The following is a 7,022-nucleotide window of genomic DNA, read 5'->3' as shown; positions in this document are numbered from 1 at the left end:
TTCAGGGCTCACAGCAGAATATTTACTAGCCTTGGCAACAAATAAATGAATTAAGAATTGGAGGATACAAGTAAGCCTACTGGCCCCAGTTTGGCAAAATAAAAAGTCAGCAACTCTATGCTTTCCTCTACCTCTTCCCCATAAAAAAAAAAAATCTGACCTGTGAAATTGTGCAGTCTGGGGACCCCTAGCTGGGGCCAGTAGTGCCATCATGTCATTTGTACAGTTAGTACTATGACAGTTCTGCCTCTTGAGGTCAGAAGACTAAGTAATGCATAGCCACTAAGATGTCCACATTAGGAGATTGGAGGCAAGTAAGAAGAAACAGCGAAGAATCTGATGGATGAGACACAGAACGTGCCTAGAAGGGAAGAAGATAGGAATGCAAACCAGTGCAGTCCCTCTGGAAAACAGTATGGAGGTTCCTCAAAAAGTTAAAACTAGAACTACCCTACAACCCATCAATTGCACTACTAGGTATTTATCCAAGGGATACAGATTTGCTGTTTCAAAGGGGCACACACACCCCAATGTTTGTAGCAGCACTATCAATAATAGCCAAAGTATGGAAAGAGCCCAAATGTCTATTGACTGATGGATAAAGTAGGTGTGGTATAGGGGCGCTTAGGTGGTTCACTCAGTTAAGTGTCCAACTTCAACTCAGGTCATAATCTCGAGGTTCATGGGTTCTAGCCCCACATCTGGCTCAGAGCCTAGAACCTGCTTCAGATTCTCTGTCTCCTTCTCTCTCTGCCCCTCCCCATTCACACTCTGTCTCAGTCTCTCTGAAATAAATAAATGTAAAAAAAAAAGAAGAAGAAGAAAATGTGGTATATGTAATGGAATATTATTTAGGGACCAAAAACAATGAAATCTTGCCATTTGCAGCAACATGGATGGAACTGGAGGGAATTATGCTAAGTGAAGTTAGCCAGTCAGAGAAGGACAGATATCATATGTTTTCATATGTGGAACTCGAGAAAGGTAAGTTTCTAGGTAAGTCCAAGGGACCCAGGGATAGGCTCTCCTATCCTGGTAAATATGGTAATATCTAGTGTCAGGATGGCAAAATGTATATGGAATATTACTTGGCAATCAAAAAGAATGAAATCTTGCCATTTGCAACAATGTGGATGCAACTAAAATGTATTAGGCTAAGCGAAATAAGTCAGTCAGAAAAATATAAACATCTTATGATGTCACTCATATGTGGAATTTAAAAAACAAGACAGATGAACATAGGGAAAGGGAAGGAAAAATAAGATAAAAAGAGAGAGAGAGAGAGAGGCAAATCAGAAGAACCCTTAAATACAGAGGAAACACTGAGGGATGCTGGAGGGGTGTTGGGTATGGGAATGGGCTAGATGGGGGATGGGCATTAAGGAGGGCACTTGTTGGGATGAGCATTGGGTGTTATACTTAAGTGATAAATCACTAAATTCTACTCCTGAAACCATCATTACACTATATGTTAACTAACTTGGATTTAAATAAAATTTTTTTAAATATTAAAAATGGATAGCAAGATGTGTAAACACTATATTGGTCAAAATCACCCACTGGCCAAGTGACAAAAGCTGACTCAACCAAATAGCTTAGATAAGGAAGGCGGGGCCTGGGAGGCAAGGATTTGAATGCCATCCGAATGCTTTCTCCCCATCCTTGTCTCTGCTTTTCTCTGTGAGAGGATTGCATCCTCTCCTCCTCCAGAAAGCTATTCTTCACCGAACAGTGGACATGGATGCCCGTGTTCACTGGGTTCACAAATGGCCAAATAAGAGAGGGTCCTTCTACTAGGTCCCGCTAGGGACGTCCTTATTAGGACCGTGTTGGGTGACACCCAGCTCCGCACCAATCATTATAGCCAAGATGCCAGCTGCGTTTACCTGGATTCTCTAAGCCTCACTTCCTCATCTGTAAAATAGGAAAATGTTAACACAACCACAAAGTGTTGTTGTGAAGATTCAAATAATTTAAATGAGACAGAGTATATGAAGTACTAAAGTCTGTATCAGACACATAATAACTGTTCAAAATGTCCATTGCCAGTTTTGGCAATCATCAATGCTCTGTGATGTGCTCAACATGGAGACCAAACCACAGTCTGGTCTTCTATTCTTGCTGACACTCTCCCATTCCTATAGCCAGACTAGAGTTATGTTGAACACTAATACATAACCTATACATAAAACCACGCATTCTAGAAGGCGTGGGACAGTCAACAAAGGCCCAAACCAAAATCACATAATTTAGGACTTAAGGGAGTTCCTTGATACTTCAGATAATAAAACTGTACCCTTACCTGGCTAGATAGAAGAAAAAAATACAAATTAGTGCCTAAATCCTGTTACCGTGAAAAGCTAGCACGCAGAAGCTGCAGGCTGAAAAGCTAGTTTCAGCAGTTGTGGATTTGCTTCAAGGCCTCTGTTTCTTCCATCTGTAAAGTGGGGATAGTGATATCCCCCTTCTACTCCCACCCGAGGGTGTGGTGGGACTTCATGAGGCACCGTTGGTAAAATGCTTTGAGCTCAGCTAACGAAAGCACTGTGCAAACACTCACATTATCACTTGGACCCTTTGTGGTCATGTGTGTTTGGAATAAGAGGTTGGTTGCCACCACTTCAGAGCACTGCTAAGAAATGTAGATATACTGGAGCACCTAGTGGATCAGTCATTCAAAAGTACTAACTTCGGTTCTGGTCGTGATCTCGCGGTTCGTAGGTTTGAGCTGTGGTTCTGGCTCTGTGCTGACAGCTCAGAGCCTAGACCCTACTACAGATTCTGAGTCTCCCCTCTTTCTCCTGCTCCTCCCCCACTCATGCTCTGTCTCTCTCTGTCTCCCGCTCTCTTTCAAATAAATAAACATTAAAAAAAAAGAAATGTAGATATAGTAAATGATCTTCAAACTGAAATTATATCAGAACAGAAAGGTTGGCCAGTCACCACCTTGTCCGAGTAAGACCTCATGCCTAATCGTGTTGACATGACTTTCCTCCCAGTACTACCCACGGGGACTAATGACCTCCCCACAGCTTATTTTATTTTCACTCTTCTTTTTAACCCCTCAAATCAAGCATTATTTCCTTCCCCTGCAGTGTCATCTTTTCTTCACCACAGGTGGAAAGTTACAGTTGGAGAATGTGAATTCTGCATGGATTACCACTATGTGAATAATATATGAGTCATATATCAATTATATCTCAATAAAACTTGGGAGGAATATAATATAGGAAGAAAGGTGATTATGTGCAGTAGAGCAGCAAACTGAAAAACAGATTTTTAATAATATACTGAAATAACAATTTGATATTAAAAAGGCTTAAACCCAATGATACACACCAGGACCAACTAGTGGCTCATGTGAGTTTCAGGAATTGTTTTGAGCTGGTTGTTAAATACAGCCACTTAAAAAACTAAATTGTAGATGGTTAAAATATGTTATATTAAAAACAAGCTTCATAAATTCTCAAAACTTATTGTTCATAGTAATTGTATAATTATATTCTCTCTGGAGGTCATTTATATCTACTGTTTAAGGCTATTGTTTTTATACAGTGGAAATATAGATAGTCCCCAACTTAACGATGTTTCAACGTAAGATTTTTTTTTGACTCTTTGATGGTGTAAAAGCAATTCTCATTTGATAGAAGCCAGACTTTAAAGTTTGAATTTCGGTCATTTCCTAGGTTAGCAATATGCTGTGTGATCCTCTCTCCCAAAGCTGGGCAGCCGCTGAAGATCCCAGTCAACCCCAAGATCACGAGGGTCCACAGCCCACACGCTGACAACCCATTCAGTCCCCAGACAACCATTCTGATTTTCACTTTCAGTACAGTATTCAATAAATTATAGGATATATTCAACATTTACTATAAAATAGGCTTTGTGTGCCACGATTTTGCCCACCGCAGGCTAATGGAAGAGTCCTGAGCACATTTAAGGAGGGTTTAGCTACGCTATGAGGACCAGTAGTTTAGGTAAATTAAATGCATTCTCAACTTACAATCGGTTTATCAGGCTGTAGCCCCACTGTAAGTCAAGGCAGATTTGTATTATATAATGATAGGCTACTTTGCATTTCTTCCCATCTGCATGTTTCAATGATGTCCTTTTGGTAGCTCGAAATTAGCCACAGTAGGAGTATTTATACCACAGAAACTGGACTGCTACAAGTCAGGGATCCCCCTGCCCCCAAAAGCAGGTTGCCAAACATTTAGAAGCACACTCTGTCTAGATCCATAAGGACGAGGAGAAGACGGGAACAAAAACAACAGCAAACAAAAAAATGTCAACAATCTTCTGGAAACTAAAAAAGCAGATGAATAAGAGGTAATTAATTTAGCAGAGAAGATAAAGCCAAAACCAAGCCCACAGAAAAGGAAGCCTGTAAGAAGCAAACTAGCTACACCACAGAACCTCAGAAAGAAACAGAAATTGGTTTCCTCTGTCACAGAACGTGGGCGCAGGTCATCTGGACAGTGGGCACAGCGGAGGGCTGGCATGAGACACACTACTGAAACGAGATTAAATGACAGTCTGCATTTTAGATCCTAAGATTCTACAGTCCCCTTCACCCTCGTGGCTCCTAGGACACTGGCAATGAGGCTGAAACCCCACAGGCAAAAGGACAGACGATTCAGTTCTAGGGAAGCCGACCAGTCCAAGGGAAAAGACTTACAGAGACCAATCCAGCAGGATTCTCCCAGTGAAGCATCCAGATCGCTGCAGAATCAGACAGGGAGCCTACTGGTCAGCAAGCTTCGCCTACGCACACATCCCTTCAGTGCCAGCAGTGTATCGCCAGACATTGGAGGGAAGCTTCTAACGTGAAGAAAAATTCTTTCCAAGGTCCAGTAATATATTCAGACAAGCTATCAAGTGCAAGAGTAGAATAAAGACATTTACAAGGTCTCCAAACATTTATCTACCACGGGACTTTCTCAGGGAGCTACTGGAAGATGTGCTCCAACTAAACAAAGAGCAGACAGAAAAAGAAGGCAGGAGCTCCAGGGAACAGGGGATCCAACATATAAAAGAAGGAAAGGGAAATCCCAAGACGATGTTGAAGGGACGCTCTGAGATGGTAAATGCAATGGGTCCAGAAGAAACCACGCTAAGTTTGAAGCAGGAAGATGTCCCCACGGGGAAGGACTTGCAACTGAGAGGTTGCCAATGCGTTCACCAGGCTGGGCAGAGCTTGGGACGAATTACTCATAAATCCCCCCCACCCCAAAACTACACAGTGAAATAGACAAGGCAAGTATTAGCTCCAAAGGGGAAAAGATGTACAAGAAATGTAATTATAGCACACTGTGAACAATTCTAACATAGTTAAAATAATGTAAAAACTGATTGGTGATTTATTTAGACATTGTGATGTCCCCCTAAATTCGTAATATTCCACAGTGCACCTATTATTCACGTTTTAACATCTTGAAAACCAAATTGAATCTGTAGCCTACGTGGTAAAAAAAAAAAAAAAAAAAAGTATTGGGTCAGGGGCTCCTGTGTGGCTCCGTGGGGTAAGCGTCTGATTCTTGATTTCGGCTCACTCATGATCTCATGGTTTGTGAGATCGAGCCTCATCTTGGGCTCTGTGATGACAGCATGGAGCCTCGTTGGGATTCTCTCTCTGCCCCTCCCCCATCCATGGGTATGCATTCTCAAAATAAATAAATAAACATAATGTTTTAAAGTTTTGGATCATAGTTTAGCTGAAAGCACTTCTGTGCTCCCACCTCCCGCCTTAGGGACCTCGGCCACCTGATTTTTCACTCTTGGCAGAGGAGGTAGCTGGCCCTGGGTGAAAGTGGAACCGTGACGCACAACGACACGTTTTTCAAAAGCTCGTGTTGCATTGAGCCCTCCAGAATGAGCAAGGAAGCTGGCGGTTTGGCAGGTGTGGCAGCCCTTTGCCGCAGACATCTGTCGGTGGCTCTGGAAGCCCGTGCCCCTCCTCAAAACGGAGGAAGGGCCCCGGCTTCCCGAGCCCCGGCGTCCGTTCGCCAGCCAGTCCCCGCTGCCTGTCACCCTGGAAGGAGAGGGGGAGACAGCCAGAGAGAGACGCAGCCTGGGAAAGCAAGACGCGCCTCCGCTTCGGATGTCCCACGCGAACTCCTTCAGGCAAACGGGATCCCGGCAGTACCCCCAGGACGTCAGGGCACCGCCTGACTCTGCAGGAGGACATGCACGATTCCACCCCGGGAGCTGGAGGAGGCCACCGGGGCCACCGGTGATTCGGACTGAGCCCTTTTAGGGAGCGCAGGGCGGCGGGTGAGGCGCCGGGGACCCCCGGCTCCTGCCCCACCCCCACCGGGACGACTTCCAGCTGCTGGGGACCGCGGCAGCCACACCACGTGTTACGTGGGAACGATTCAGCGCAGCTTGGTAAACAGCCGCAGCCCCGGCCCCTCCCCTGGCGGCCCCTCCCCCATCGCCACCGGCCTGCCACCGAATTGGAACGCGGGGACCGGCAGAGGGCCTCCCGGAGCTGGCGCTGGAAGTCAGGCCCTGATTGGCCGGCCCGCTGGTTAAATATTTTAAATATCACTCCCTGCCCCTGGATCTATCCGGGAGAGGCCAGAAAGCAGACTTCCTGCAGAAGGCCCTTCACCTTCCTCTCCCTGCCTTCCTTTCTCCCTTGCCCGGAGATTGCCAGTTTAGAACACCGGGGAGTGTCTTTTGCAGCAAAATGTCTTTTTCTGTGTGCAAGCAGAGAAGCCCCTTTTCTCATTCCCCCGGGGACCTCGGTCCTCCAGACTGCTTGGAAATTTTCCTATGTGCTTCTTACTTTTACTTCCCTAACTAGTTTATCCCCATGAAATTAGGTTAAAATGGCCAGGAGAGCATCCTAAAAGGGGAAAATGAAGTTACTATAGGCAGAAGGGCAGCGTCAGGGCCATGTGCTGGCGGGGAGAAAGAGCCAGGGCCTGGGCGATGTGGGCTGTGCTGCTTGCTGGAGGCCTTTGGACACCCACAGTCTTTAATCCTGGCTGCCCGGGGGCCCGTTTTGCCTCTGCCTT

General features: G+C 45.2%; 1 long non-coding RNA gene across 1 annotated transcript in view; it reads left to right on the top strand.

Moving 5' to 3' along the window:
- The first annotated feature begins 5,887 nt into the window (after window positions 1–5,887).
- The window catches only part of LOC115290827, a 34,112-nt gene continuing 32,977 nt past the window's right edge, over window positions 5,888–7,022 (top strand). Inside the window, exon 1 of the long non-coding RNA XR_003908234.1 lies at window positions 5,888–6,387. This is a non-coding gene — a long non-coding RNA (uncharacterized LOC115290827). The remainder of the gene's footprint in view (window positions 6,388–7,022) is intronic.

This window comes from Suricata suricatta, chromosome 4 (genome assembly GCF_006229205.1).
Source record: "Suricata suricatta isolate VVHF042 chromosome 4, meerkat_22Aug2017_6uvM2_HiC, whole genome shotgun sequence".
In the NCBI taxonomy this organism is placed as follows: Eukaryota; Metazoa; Chordata; class Mammalia; order Carnivora; family Herpestidae; genus Suricata; species Suricata suricatta.
The sequence above is the reverse complement of the archived record's forward strand: the minus strand, read 5'-3'. Positions and strand labels throughout refer to the sequence as shown.